This window comes from Rhodnius prolixus, unplaced genomic scaffold (assembly GCF_049639745.1).
Source record: "Rhodnius prolixus isolate KJV_2025 unplaced genomic scaffold, Rpr scaffold_9, whole genome shotgun sequence".
NCBI classification, from domain to species: Eukaryota; Metazoa; Arthropoda; class Insecta; order Hemiptera; family Reduviidae; genus Rhodnius; species Rhodnius prolixus.
In genome coordinates, this window is record NW_027411604.1 from 17,356,850 (window position 1) to 17,372,718 (window position 15,869).

Here is a 15,869-nt window from a genome sequence, read left to right on the forward strand (position 1 = left end):
TGCCACCTCCTTCGCCATCCAGTTTAAAATAACTTATTGCCTTACTTTCTGGGACTGTAAGGTACGACAAAGTATTACAATCATTCAAATTTTAGATTACAACTATTTGTATACGAAAATATTAGATCACAGAATTTCCTAAAATGAATTAACAAGTAAATAAATAAAATAAATCGCGAATAGAAATATTTGATGATTACACAGGGCAATAAGCCTAGACTAAGTTTAAATTAATGAACACAAAGTTACAAAAGTCTGATCAAACGTAACGCTACTAAAATCGGCAACAAGAGAAACTAACTAATCTATTTGAATTTAGCAACTTCTAGAAAGAAATAACTACATTATTTATTTATTTATCATTGAAAGGTCATTTACCTCTCTGGCTTTCGTTTAAGGAAGGACAGACAACCTTACTCTACAGTGACGTCACATTCACCTCTGAGCAGGACTATACCGAAAATGACTGTAATGAAATTAGGCTTCCATTCCGGTAAAGTAAAGTGACGCAATGTAGTATTCACAGTAATAAAGAAAGTAAAGTAGTGCCTATTTTTAAGGCAGACTTTCAAGTCCAAATACACCAAATTAGTTGTGTCGTGGACGGAGGCAAAACTAGCAACCGTACTCTACTATTAATTACTTATATAAATCATTAAATAAAAAAAAACAAGATTTAGACCGGGGATCGAACCTACTAACCAACAATTCATCTTAGCTTTACAGGTCTCACCTTTAACCGCTCGGCTATCGTGGCACCTCAATTACAGTAATATGTAGACTAATAAATATATAGAAGAATTGGGATCAAGCTGCACTTTAGGCGAGATTTCAAATTAGTGTATAAATAGAAGATTCTGTTTGCTTGAAATTTTTGTCAAAAAGTTTAAGTCACTAATTAATATTTATTTATAAAATAACCTTAAATTAAAATCAATTTGTATTTGGCCAAAAGCCATCAGAATAACTCGACCGATAATAAACACTTTCAAACATTCTACCAGATTTTCAACTGTTGGAATTCATATTATACGTACCAATAAACTTGAAAACATAACTGTTTACATTCGAGTATAGATTATAAAAATTATAACTATCTAATATTTCCCCTCGATTATCTGAAGATAAATGACAGATAAGATTAAGAAATTGGAAACAAAAAGATAATAAATAAAAACAAATTCTACAAGATCCAAAACTGTAAATCACTATTTACAATTACATGAAAACAACATTATTATTTACAAAATAGATAAAACTATTTACATTAATCATGATTTAAATGAAATCTATTTACTGGATCGTAGTAATCAGTTACTTTAAATAATCATTTTATTGTAATACATTAAACAAATAGCCTTTTAAATAAAAGTTCAATGGAGGTTCACAAATTCAAGTTTAGATATTTTTTCTCATTGCTTCTTAAATAAAAAATATTTAGAATTAATTAGGTATCCACTAACTGTACTCGGATTACGGATTACATTAATCTACATTGTTTAATTTCAATATCATTAAAAATTCCTTTTTCAGATTTTTGTAAATTACTTAAAATCGACAATTAATTTGATGCATTACGATACAAAACTGATTATCTTCAATATCATGGAATTTTTTTTTAACTAGTTGACAAAAATATTGTATTTTAGATAAGATAAAAAACATGATGGTGCCAAGGAACCCAAAGCATCAGAATTCTACAATTAGAAATACTGATTTAAACTTTTCTAAAGTTTATTTATGATGATGCCAAGGAACCCAAAGCATCAGAATTCTACAATTAGAAATACTGATTTAAACTTTTCTAAAGTCTATTTATGATGATGCCAAGGAACCCAAAGCATCAGAATTCTACAATCAGAAATATTGATTTAAATTTTTCTAAAGTCTATTTATGATGATGCCAAGGAACCCAAAGCATCAGAATTCTACAATAAGTAATACTGATATAAATTTTTCTAGTTTATTTAGGATGATGCCAAGGAACCCAAAGCATCAGAATTCTACAATCAGAAATACTGATTTAAATTTTTCTAAAGTCTATTTATGATGATGCCAAGGAACCCAAAGCATCAGAATTCTACAATTAGTAATACTGATTTAAATTTTTCTAAAGTTTATTTAGGATGATGCCAAGGAACCCAAAGCATCAGAATTCTACAATTAGAAATACTGATTTAAACTTTTCTAAAGTTTATTTAGGATGATGCCAAGGAACCCAAAGCATCAGAATTCTACAATTAGTAATACTGATTTAAATTTTTCTAAAGTTTATTTAGGATGATGCCAAGGAACCCAAAGCATCAGAATTCTACAATTAGTAATACTGATTTAAATTTTTCTAAAGTTTATTTAGGATGATGCCAAGGAACCCAAAGCATCAGAATTCTACAATTAGTAATACTGATTTAAACTTTTCTAAAGTTTATTTAGGATGATGCCAAGGAACCCAAAGCATCAGAATTCTACAATAAGAAATACTGATTTAAACTTTTCTAAAGTTTATTTATGACGCCATGGAACTCAAAGCAACAGAATTCTACAATTAGTAATACTGATTTAAACTTTTCTAAAGTTTATTTAAAGTTAATGATTATAAAAAATAACTTTTATTGAAACAATTCTTCTATTAAAAGAACTTTTGGGAGAGAGAAAGAGTTAACGAATTCTCTCTAAAGTGCTATTTTAGTATAATGTTTTTAGTTTGCCCATGTTTCTTGAGATAGTGTAGTTTTGAGACTATCTCAAGCTAGTGATCGTTAGCGCCATCCTCTCAAATTACAATTATGTTAAGTTGTTTCTTTTAAAACATTTATTTCTCAAATTTATCTTTATTTAAAGATGGAAATACGAATACTGTTTCCACTAACGATTTAATGAGTCCATCCAATCTTGAAGGACCTAGCCCTGTAGGGGAGAGGTAGTGCAGTGAACTGTTGTGCACAGAGAGGTGGGTCGTTATTGTGCAACAGGTTAAACAGACTTCTGACAAACGGCTTTTAGTGTCAAGAGACGAACCCAGCATTGCTGCCCTCATTCCACTAACCTTAATTTCCCCTCCAGACAGCAACAAGAGATATGAGCGCATCCAAACGCTGACTGTTTTATATTCACAGGTCGATTTATGAATTCACATCGAACAGTTCGATCTGGCTACTCCATTTTTCTTTATCGAAAAATAAAATATGCTAAACAGTTGCAGAGGAACATTTGTCATAGTTCTTTAGTTCTATAGACTCTCTCTATCAAGATCTTGTAACCCACTCAAATGATTCATTTCTACCACCTGCTATAACATGGACGAGGCGTTTCTATTCTCTATTTTTAACTATTAAGAAATAAAAATCCTATTTTCAAAACAGTCTTTTTCCCCAAAACATTTTTTTGCTTGTTTTGAAAATTAACAACTCGCTTTCAAAAATTTATTTAAAAAAAATATATAGATAATTGAGCCGTTCACCGCACAAATCGATTAACTCCACTTTTTGAAATATCTTAAATTTAATTGCCAAAGCACTTGGTTCAGTCGCAGCTTAAAATAAATTTCCTAAATAATAAAGATTAAACGACAAACAATATTTTTGGCCATTGAATAACAAATAATTTACGAGGGTCGTTTGAAAAGTCCGTGCAAAAATAAAAACTACTTAATTTTTTTGGGGTTAACCTTTTTTATTTTTCAACATAGTCTCCTTTTAGGCTTATACACTTCGTCCAACGCTGCTCTAGTTTGTTGATCCCTTCCGAATAATAGGATTTGTCCAAGTCTGAAAAATAGCCATTCGTTTCTGCAATCACCTCCTCGTTTGAATAAAATCTTTTTCCCGCCAGCCAGTTCTTCATATTGGGGAACAAATAGTAGTCCGAGGGAGCCAAGTCTGGAGAATAGGGGGGATGTGAAACGAGTTGGAACCCTATTTCCATTAATTTTGCGACCACAACTGCTGAGGTGTGAACTGGTGCGTTGTCGTGATGGAAAAGGACTTTTTTGTGGGTCAATCGTGGGCGTTTTTCTTGCAGCTCGGTTTTCAAACGGTCCAATAACCATGAATAATATGCACCTGTAATAGTTTTACCCTTTTCCAGATAGTCGATGAGGATTATTCCTTGCGAATCCTAAAAGACACTCGCCATAATCTTTCCGGCCGAAGGAACGGTCTTCGCCTTTTTTGGCGCAGATTCCCCCTTGGTAACCAATTGTTTAGATTGTTCTTTGGTCTCAGGAGAAGCAGGGACGCTTAAAGTCCTGCGGATTCTTCTGGAACAGCTGCAAACCGTCCTTGCAACACTTCACACGATTTCGTTTTTGGTCAAGCGTGAACAATCGCGGCACCCATCTTGCGGATAGCTTTGTCATGTCCAAATGTTGATGCAAAATATTATGTACCCGTTCATTCGAGATGCCCACAGCACTAGCAATCTCACGCACCTTCACTCTTCTGTCATACATCACCATATCATGGATTTTATCAATGATTTCTGGAGTAGTAACCTCAACAGGGCGTCCAGAACGTTCAGCGTCACTTGTGCCCATATGGCCACTCCGAAAATTTTGAAACCACTTATAAACTGTTCTAATCGAAGGTGCAGAGTCACCATAATGTTTATCAAGCTTCTCTTTAGCTTCCTGAGGCGTTTTGCCTTTCATAAAGTAGTGTTTAATCAACACACGAAATTCTTTTTCGTCCATTTTTTGAAAATCACTCGACTTCCTCGATTCAAACGAATGCCAAACACAAAGAAATAGACCGATCTGGCTGAAACTTGGTGTGTGTTCTTCCAAGAGATGCTACTAACTAAACATAACCTCGATACGCGCCAGGTGCTATCTCTCTGACTTTGCACGGACTTTTCAAACGACCCTCGTATTACAGAAGCCATTTTGATTAATTCTGAACTCTAATGTAAAACGATGCAAATAATTCGACTCAAATTCAGTGACAGTCGCTTGAATGATAACAGTAAATTGATTTGAATTTACATTATAAACAGGAATTTTAAAAAAACAATGTACATTATTTCATCGCATTTCTCCATTTTTTGGTTTTATGGAGTTAATCGAGTTGTGTGCAGTAAACGGCTCAAATTTCAGTTCAATACAAAAATTTGAAAAAATTGTGGCTACTTACTTAGAGATTTGCCTTCCTTGTTTCTTATCTGTAACAAAAGAGATTTTGAAATTAAACCAAAAGTGCTTAAAAACAATAAATCATTATAAAATAAAATTTCACAATTACAACTATGTACATATTTATAATTATTAAAAAAATGATACATGAAACTTTTATACGAATTTATCTTGAGGAATTTTGAGTAATAAAATTTTCTTTAAATTCATTAAATTTACTTCAAATTTGGGATTTTATTTAAATATTTTTAAATAATCCTATGAATAGTTTACTCAGTTACTACAGCCCTTCCAAAACTGCTTTAGAAGCATTTTCTGCGGAAAATGTTGCGAATAAAAATTATAAAGCTGGGAAAACGAAGTTAATGGGAAATAGTTTAAGCTATTTTATTTAGTAGTGACAGTTCTGGTTGTCTGACGAAAGTCCAAAAACTTGTTAATAAGACCCCATGGTGAGATGTAATAATCGGAATATATTTTGAACTTCGTGAGAAGGAAAAATAAAATGGACACAAGAGACCTCAAAACCGCCAAAAAAACAAAAATATTGTGAAAACTTTTGAGTCCGAAAATCCGCATAACTCATGCGAATACCTGCACACTATTTATTCTCTCTGAAATTTATAAAATTTCAATAACAATTAGCACACTATGTATCATATATAATTGAAAAGACGGTTACGAGTCATCTAATTAAAAGAAACCACTGTTCAAGGCTAACTAAATATATACATATATATACGTTCAAAAATTAATCTACAGATATACAGAAATTTGCTGGCGATATACGAACTTTTTTTCTGGAGTTCAGGAGCAATGAAGAACTGGTTCACAAGGCCAACTGGTGACTTTTCGTCTGTTCGATTCATTTTTTCTTTTATTTTATTTATTATTAAGGTGACATCAATATTATTAAATTAAGTGTGTGTGGTAATCTTATTGAAGTTTTTTAAGGTTACTTGTACCCATTTATATATTTTGACTTTATGCGAAAATTAATTTAGAAGAACGCGACTGTTTTAAAATATCTCCGTCTCTTTTTTTGATACATATATATGTATATTTATCAAATAAATAAACAAATATTTAATCTACTTCTCATTAACTGAACTATAACAGTTTAGCCGATAAATTTTGCCGAAATCCGCCATTTTTCTTTTTAAGTGAATGTTGCCTATCAAAGCCTAAATGGTATTTATTGTACAAGTGTACTTTTGAAGTAAAATGTACAAATAATTTCTTCAACTGTTCTAAATTAAACTTCTTTTTTCTGCAATCGATTCAATAATTCAAAAGATCATTTTAATTAAAAAAATTCTATCAGCTGAAGAATTGAATTTAGAATATTGAATTAACAGGAACTTTGAAGTGAAAAAGATTAGACCCAAAAATGAAAATTGCTAAGATATATTTTAATTACATTTTTTACAATTTAGTTTTGTATATATCGATGATTTATTTATTATTTTTTTAACAACAACATCTAGGGTCGCTGGCGCTTTGAGCTATTTTTTGTTTCAGTTCACTGCCGGCCTCCGGGCAGTGTTCCCCTGTTACAAACAACTCTGTCCTCAAGGGCTGTAAGGAGCTCCTAGGAAGAGAAAATCTAAGAGCCGGCAGCTGTTCTTGTACACTAATCACTGAGCCTTGCTGACGTATCTCTTACTTTACAATAGGTTCCAAATATTGCAATATTAAGTACTGATTGTTGATTATTAACCACTACTACGCTAGTAAGTTTTAAATAAGATACTTATTAGTTGACTGCGATTTGTTTAATTTTAACTATAGCATTTTCATAAAAATATGCAATCACTATCGCATGAAAATAGATATCGTATTATGAGGTTAGAAGTTTCTCTTAGATTACAGAAGTGGGAGGTCTAAAATTATACATAATATTTAAAATTTATTAATACTTAATAATTTTTAATTTTAATTTCGAAATTAAATTTAAATATCTATTATTTTTTTCAAAATTTATTAGTTAAGTTACACCAGCGCTAGATGCACTATTAGTAACTATGACAATAACTGACACCACTACAAACTCACTAATTGAGGGGAGAAGTTACCCCCAGTGACAACCCTCCCTAAGTTGTCTCCGAGGATTAGCTGCTCTCCTCAGAAGAGAGAAAATCGCGTGGCCACTGATTTTAATCGTCTGGCAGGATGATCTGGATGGTGATGAGACGATATAATGGCGGACAAGAGGATTGTAGAATGAGAGTGCAAGTTTTGATAAAAAACTTTTATAGCGAGTTCGAGGCAAACTGACCTCAAACCAGGAATTTCCAAGTCTAGATTTGAAACCTAAAATGGAGCCGTTAACGATAGTGCGGGGAATTTTAGACTGAAGCGGTTGAATTCTGTGAAGATTGGAGCGTTTCGTTGAACCTCACAGTTCAATACCAGTACATCCAGGCTGGGTTTTAGTATAGAAGTGTAAATTAGTCGTTTGTTATTAAGTGCAAGATTTGAACGTTGGTCTTAGTAGTCTTTTAAGTAGTCGATAACGCTTGTTAACTTCAGTTCGTTTAAGTCATGTGTGCGGGTTCCAAGTCAGTCTTTTGTCTAAATAAAGCCCAAGATAACGGACAACATTGGCAGAAGGAATTGGAATTGAGTCATACGAGGTGTGTTCAAAAAGTAACGGGAATTTTCGTTTTTTGAAAAAAATATTTATTTATTCATCTACATTAATATTGTCGCCTTCAAAGTAGTCCCCTTCGCATACAATACACTTGTGCCAGCGCTTTTTCCAATCCTCGAAACACTTCTGAAACTCGATCTTTGTGATAGCTTTCAGCTCTTTCAGCGATTCGCTTTTAATGTCATCTATGCTTGTAAAACGACGGCCTTTTAATGTTCTCTTTATGTTTGGAAATAGAAAAAAGTCACATGGAGCCATGTCTGGCGAATATGGAGGCTGGGGCATCGTTAAAGTTTTGTTTTTGGCCAAAAATTCACGAACAAGCAATGAAGTGTGAGCAGGTGCATTATCGTGGTGCAAAATCCATGAATTGTTTTGCCACAAATCCGGGCGTTTTTTTCGGATTGCTTCACGCAAACGGCGTTGAACTTGTAGGTAGTACTCCTTATTGATTGTTTGACCTTGTGGCAAGAATTCATGATGCACTATGCCATTAAAATCGAAGAACACAGTGAGCATAACCTTCACATTCGACCGCACTTGTCGAGCCTTTTTCGGTCTTGGCGATCCAGAATGCCTCCACTGGGACGATTGAGCCTTAGTTTCGACATCATATCCGTAAACCCATGTTTCGTCACCTGTTATAACACGTTTCAGTAGATCCGCATCGTTGTCGATTTCATTGAGTGACTCTTGAGCAACTTCCATTCTCCGCTGTTTTTGTTCGAAATTCAACAATTTTGGAACAAATTTTGCTGCCACACGTTTCATACCCAAAACATCCGAAAAAATTTCATGGCATGAGCCAATTGATATGGCAACATCATCAGCGACTTCTCTGATTGTGATTCGGCGATCGTTCATAACCATTTCTTTCACTTTTTTCACGTTTTCATCGGTTGTTGATGTGCTTGGACGTCCAGGTCGTTCGTCATCTTCAACGTTTTCGCGGCCATCTTGGAAACGCTTATACCACTCGTAAATCCTTGTTTTACTCATAGCAGACTCACCATATGCCTTTATTAACATTTCACACACTTTATTTCATTTTTTACGCAAAATTTAATACAAATTCTTTGATCCATTTTTTTTAACAAACAAAAATCGCCAAGCTCGAAAAACACGTCTAACCTTAACGGCTGCCACTTAAGAAGTAAACAATGAATATTACTGAAAATTTTATCGTACTTCAGGGGCATGTGTACCAACATAATAAAAAAAAAAAAATTTACAATCAGACTCTCCAAACCCGCGAAATTTAAAAATTCCCGTTACTTTTTGAACACACCTCGTAGAAGATCAGAGGAAGAGTGATGCGGCGGAGAGTAAATATCTATTTAGATTTATAATATTACATTAATTTATGTGGAGTGATGATTGTAAAAATGTAAACTGGTTAAATGCACTGAAAACAGTTGATTTTTATTCACTAAATTTAGTAGAATTTAACGATTTAACGATTGCAGAGAAAAAAATATTTCTTAAAGTAAGAAATAAACGTTGGCTTATTGATTTGGTGAGATTGAGAGATGTCGACTTTGCAGATATTCTCTTTTTTTTTAGAACTCTACAGCTTAAGCTCTCTTATGACATTTTGTTTCTGCAACACAAGTAAATAGCCGGAGGGCAGCCTAGTCTCTTCATGCGAGGCTGTGTCAACAAATTGTTGATGTCTTGCAACAAAAAGAAATAATAGAAACAAATTCTAAATGAACTTTTATGACAAATTGTGCTCATAAAATATGAAATAAATGAGAACAAAAGGAACAAAACTGATGCCTTAGAGCACTTCTTTTTAGTGCCTTGTTCCATCTCTAAAGCATGGCTTAAGGCTTTTTGTGAATTTGTTAAATAAAAATTTTTCTTCTTTTTTGGCTTTTCAGAAGCGCCAATTGAAATACAAATATTAAGCTCGCTAAATTCAAATGAATTAATAGTTTTTTCATACAAAATGTGCAGGTCTATATCATAGTTACCAGTTTCGAAAGTGCTGATATCAATAAGCGTGGGAAAGACTAACTTATTTACTTTCATTTTGCCGAAGTGGGGTGCTTAGTCTAGTGGTTATGAGGAGTAAGTAGGAGATACCTAGTTCGAATTTGGCTTCAATTTTACCATAGTAAGCATTGTTTTCTTTATTTTATGTTTGTATTGCAAATTAAAATGTTTACAAAATATATAAATTTTCTTTTATTTTGAACTTTAGGCTCTTGGTCAATTGAATTGATCTGTAACCGATATTATTCGACAGTACCTGAATATAAACAGATATTCAATAACCCTGGTCTAAGCAAACATGCGCGATTTGGGCCATTCATAGAGACACTCATACATTGAACAGATAATTACACACACACCCACAAAATGGAAGACCTTCACAAAGTATACTCTTGCCACCAAACGGGAGACCCTCTTCTAAAGGTTATTGTACTAAATTCTATGTATTCGCTATCACAATCGTGACGTATTAGTTTTTATTATTAACCATTGAGTATGGCCATTTCTAATTACTAACGTCATTATCCATTAAACTGACCGATACTACAATTATTTTTTGTTAATAATAGACAATAGATAAGTATTTTTGGAAGAAAACTAGTAATTATAAAACATGAAAACAATAACTGTTTAATTCATTCTAATTATTATTTTATTCTTAAGGTTAGGTAAATTTAAATACTGTCATTCTCATTTCAGAAATAATTTGACGTTATCTTATCACTACAAATTAATTTGACAAACATTTTATTTATTTAAATATTTTTACAAACTTCCACACTCATTTACTCATTACTCGTACTTTGTTTTACGTTGAATTTATGGTTAGAACTGCGGTCAGATAGTGTAGTGACATGTGACAAAAACTTGTTGAATGGGAGTCAAAATATTCTACATAAATGTTATAGCGTATTCTTTTGTATTTTATTTAAATTGAATTCTAATTATTCAACTTATAAAAGTTCTATTGAATGAAGGGTAGAAAGAAAATTGTCTATTGGCTAAAGGAACAATTACCTTACTTAGCTTGGGTATGCCTAGTGTTCGTCAATCCATTACCCCCCACTCTATCTAAACTTCCTTAAAAAAGATTTTGTTAAGATAACTTTTCTTTACAAATGGAGTTGATCACCTTACAAAAAATTCCTACAGCAAAATCATTTAAAACTTAAATTTAATTAATCAATCAAAAAAAGTGTTAAAATTTTCAATTTCAACTGGAGAATCAAAACCAACGTTACGAAGTCAAAGTTTATAGTATTTACTCTTAGACGGAAAATCCTACCTCCTATCATCTTGAACTAAATTCCTATACCAACTGTGGACAAAGTACGTTACCTTGGACTGCACCTAGACAAACGGTTGACATGGAATCCCCATACTAGACTGAAAAGACAAGAAACTAACCAACGCTACAAACTTCTCGCCAGACTACTTGACAAACGTTCGAAACTTAACCTACATAACAAAAAACTCTTATATCTACTGTTACTGCGACCTATTTGGTCATACGGCCCATCGAAGTATGGGGGATCGACTAAGCGTTCCAACTCACTACGCCTCCAGACATTACAGTCAAAAATACTTCGAAAACTTCTTAACGCTCCGTTCTATGTATCTAACCTCACTATCCATAATGACCTCAAAATTCCTTTCATTACAGATCTTGCTAACACTCGTTTCTTCAAATTTCATTCCTCTACAGCAGCTCATCCTAACCCTCTCATAGATCACCTATCTTCCTCCACATTACCAGGTAATCCTCTAAGGAGATTGAAGAGAAGATGGCCTCGTGATCTTCTCTTATCTTAAGCACGTTACTGGAGTGGCACCACTGGGTGCCTTCTCCAATCATGATTTCCCGTTATTTCTTTTCCCTTTCACCGTATTTGCTTGTTGCAACAACTGTTGCAGTGGTAAATTGCAATAAAAGATTTAAAAAAAAAAAAAAAAAATTCAAAAATTTAATTGACCAATCATAAATTGTTTTGCAACAACATATTGTAGAACTTGATCACCATTGGACAGCAAAAAATAAATGAGCTGATAAAAACCAATGAGAGTTTACTTGCGTTTATAATGATGTAACTTGTTCAAAAAAAAAAAGAGAGAAATAGAAGATTTTTGTAATTCGCAATCTTACGACGTTATGTGCACAAAATAAGCACTTAGACTTGGTAATATTAATAATAACGAATAGTAAAGTATGTTTGCTAGTCGCCTCCGTCCACGGCAATTGGTAGTTGGACGTAAAGCCCGCCTGAAAAAATAGGCAATTACTTTACTTTATTTTTTTACAGTAAGTGATTCAGAAATTATACATTAATATTAGGAAAGGGAATAGCTCAATGAAGAGCATACTGGATTCTCATGCGGAAATTCTGGGGTTCGAATCCAGCTGTCAGTTCTAAGATTTTTTTTCTTCTTGAAATCACAGTCCGAAATTGCAGTCCATAACGAGACAACACTGTACGGAATTAGTGAAATATTGAATTTGCATCAGAAATTATCTAATATTGTAGGCGCCACGGTAGCCGAGCGGTTAAGAAGCGAGACATGTAAAGCTAATATGTATTTTGGTACGGGGTTCGATTCCCGGTATTAAGCCTCGGTTTTTATATAATGGTTGTAGAAAAAAATGTTCGATTTTTGTTTTTTGTAAATAAAAAGTTCGATTAACTGGTTTTCTTAAGTTGTAAAGTAAGTAGTAAAGTAAAGTAATCGCCTATTTTTTCAGGCGGGGCTTAACACGTCCAACTACCAATCGTAGGAGGCGACTAGCAAACATACTTTACTGTAAATTCCTTTTATTAAACATTAAATAAAATCCAAGACCTAAGACCCCGGAATCGAACCCAGTACCACAATACATATTAGCTTCGCAGGTCTCGACTCTAACCACTCGGCTACCGTGGCGCCATATCTTAAGTTGTGCTAACCTTTTTAGGCTAAGGTGACCCACCACGTGTACTCAGAGCTTTTTAGTAAAAAATCTTTTTTCAAACTCAGTGGACTGAGTTATTTTCAGCAAAAACTCAAAATCTACACTCTGCTTAAGCTCAATTACCTTCTCTCTTTAGTATAAGTTAGGATAAGGTAAAAATTATAAAAAAATAATCTGGAAACAGCTAGATTGTCGAAGTTGGGCTAGATAATGCATACGAAAGAATTTTAAAAAAAAGTACGGTCAATGTACAGGTGTCGCAAGTTGTGTTGAAGTAGTGGTGCCTTCTAGAGGAGAACAAGATCGGGGCGCGCCCATCTTATTTCTCTGCAGTTCATGTTTAGAACTGTTCACATTACCACATAACTCGTCCTTTCAGTTAGGCTGGCCATGTATCTAACGTACCACCCTGGCAACACAAAAAAGAACTACAATCCCACTAATACGTTCACAGATTCAATGGTTATTATTAGAGAAAGTAGCTGAATATTTATATAAATTGCTCAGCAATTATTTATACAAATTGATCTATCATTCAATCATGGGAAATTTATTATATATATTTTTTATATTTTATGAGTTTATTAGTGAAAAATAATTACGTAGTATTTTATTTATTTATTCATTTTTTTTATCCAAACAAAGTGGATATTCACAGAACATTGTTTGGATGAAATCCTTTGGTGAGTACGTCCTCCGCGCTCTACTACGAACAGGATTAAGGAAGACAAAGGATCAGCTGAGCAGTAGGTGTACTGGACGTCGAACGCTGAAGGAAATCCTGTGGTCCAGTCCAACCTACGTTACATATTTTTATGCTAGAAGCTTCTTAAAATGTTTGATTTTATAAGAAATAGGCTTAACGAAACCAAGTCTCATTACATCACCTTCACTCTTCGTCGCATTACTCTTCCTCCAGTCATCTATAACCTAACACCTCTACCAGTAGTAAACGTTGCCCGCTACCTTGGGCTTTACTTAGACCGAAGACTTTCTTGGAACCCCCACACTAGACTAAAAAGAGCAGAACTAAACAGACACTATCGACTACTTAAAAAGACTTTTAGACGAAAGTTCAAAACTCTCTCTGGACAACAAAAGACTGATTTTTGTACTACTATTTTGAAACCCATCTGGGCGTATGAAATAAGAGCTGTAGGGTTCAAGCAAACGCTCCAATCTCCAAAGCATTCAATCTCATTATTCTAAAATACTTCCAACTTATTGTAAACGCTCCATTTTATGTCCCCAACACTGATCTTAACATTCCTTTTGTCTGACAAGTTGCTAAAACAAGATACAGGATGCTTCACTTCAACCTGCAATCTTATATATTATAAATCCTCTAGCTCCAAAAGCTTTCTTCAAGAACTCTTCCATGGCAACCCGACAAGACACCTTAAGAGACAATGACCTCGTGATCTCCTATCAAGTGAAGAGAGCGACTAATACGTAGCCTAACGTTTTGGAGTGTTACCACTGGGTAACTTCTCCACTCGTTACCTTATCATTTGTTACTCTGTTATCACTGTTGCTTATAGCGCCAACGCGCTGATTGTAGCATAAATAAACGCCAAAAAAACATCATTCTATGCAATAGTTACTGATTATTGTTTCAAATATAAGTTGCTGGATTTACAGTGAAAGTGACAGTAGTTGATTAAGGCCAAAACAAAAGAAGGAATTAGATGTCCGAAAGGCGGAAATGAACTTATTCCTGTTATTTCTCCAAGATTTGATCACAAATAGTGTTTTTCATCAGGAAACTTTGAAAATATTTTGCCCTGAGGATTGTATTCACCTTAAGTTTGTAAAAAAGAGTTAAAATAAGGTAAAAAAGGCCAAATTCAGAATTTTTGCCATCAAAAAAGTTATGTGGAAGCCCCAAAAAATGTATAATAATCCGTTGGAATTACCTTAAAGTAAGTGAACAGGCGACAAATAATAAATCTCACCCGATTGAACAGAAATAAGAGACATTATACAATTAATAAGCATGCAATACATCATCAATGTACAACTACTGGCTTGCAGAACTATTTCAGCTCTTAATTTTGTGACCTCAATGTGTCGAATACAATAAAATGTTACGTCAGTTGTTCAACTACTATCCTGTATAGGCTAATTATTTGACATTCCTCTTGTTTTCTTTTTTTGGTGGCACTAGGTCATCTGTTGATGAACTAGCTGTAAAGGAGGTCAACAATTTTAGCCAACTTATTTGGTGGTAACTTTCAATTTCAGGGTATCAAATCTGATTTTTTTATTTCTTCACCTCTTTGATGTGTAAAAGTTTTTTTGGATTGATTTTTTATCAAAACTATAAAGTATAGGAGTTCCATATTATACACTTTAAAGGTTTCGAATAAAAACGAAAAAGATCCTTGAAAACTATGAAAATCTGTTCGGCTTTCCCGGAAAGATGTTTTTCATTAAATTTAAAAATCCTGACGTCACACATTTGGCTCTTATTATTTATTATCAAACAAAAATGGCAACAGAAACATGGGAGTAATATCGATGAAGTATTGCTTAGGACAAATTATAAATTTAGGGGCCACAGTAGACGAGCGGTTAGAAGCAAGACCTGTAAAGCCAAGATGTATTGTGTGGTTCTGCGTTCGATTCCCAGACTCTAGGCTTTGCATTTTATTTAATGTTTAATATGAGAACTTTACAGAAATGTATGTTTTACTAATCGCCTCCGTTCATGACACCTAATTTGGTAGTTGGATTTAAAGCCTGCCTGAAATATTGGCATTACTTTATTTTTATTTAATTTAAACCTTATCGTAGCATCCCCTGATGATGTCTCAACGAAAGATATTTAATTCGATAGAATTAAGTTATGATTTCTACACGGCTAAGAATGAATGTTTTAATCATCACTAATTTTATTTCTAACAGCATCATATTAAAAAATAATATGGGAGCAGAACTGGACCAGTTGTTTATAAGGCATTGTTTTTGACGAAATTTGAGTTTTGGTCAGTTTAGAAATAAAAAAAAAAAGAAGAATATTTTTGAGTTCAATTGTGAATAATATCTTACGCAACGTGAGAAAATTGTAAACAACCTGGTCTCTCGGTTTTTTTGTTTTATAACCCTGAAGATGTCACTAAATATAGTTCGAAAGTTTGGCGTGA

General features: G+C 33.5%; 1 protein-coding gene across 4 annotated transcripts in view; it reads right to left on the reverse strand.

The window, feature by feature from the left end:
- Positions 1-15,869, reverse strand: part of LOC141454324 (protein Tob1-like) — a 175,326-nt gene that overhangs the window by 80,238 nt on the left and 79,219 nt on the right. For all 4 annotated transcript variants that reach the window (XM_074128433.1, XM_074128436.1, XM_074128435.1 and 1 more), the window contains exon 2: positions 5,130-5,157. The gene's annotated coding sequence lies outside the window, so the exon portion shown is untranslated. The remainder of the gene's footprint in view (positions 1-5,129; positions 5,158-15,869) is intronic.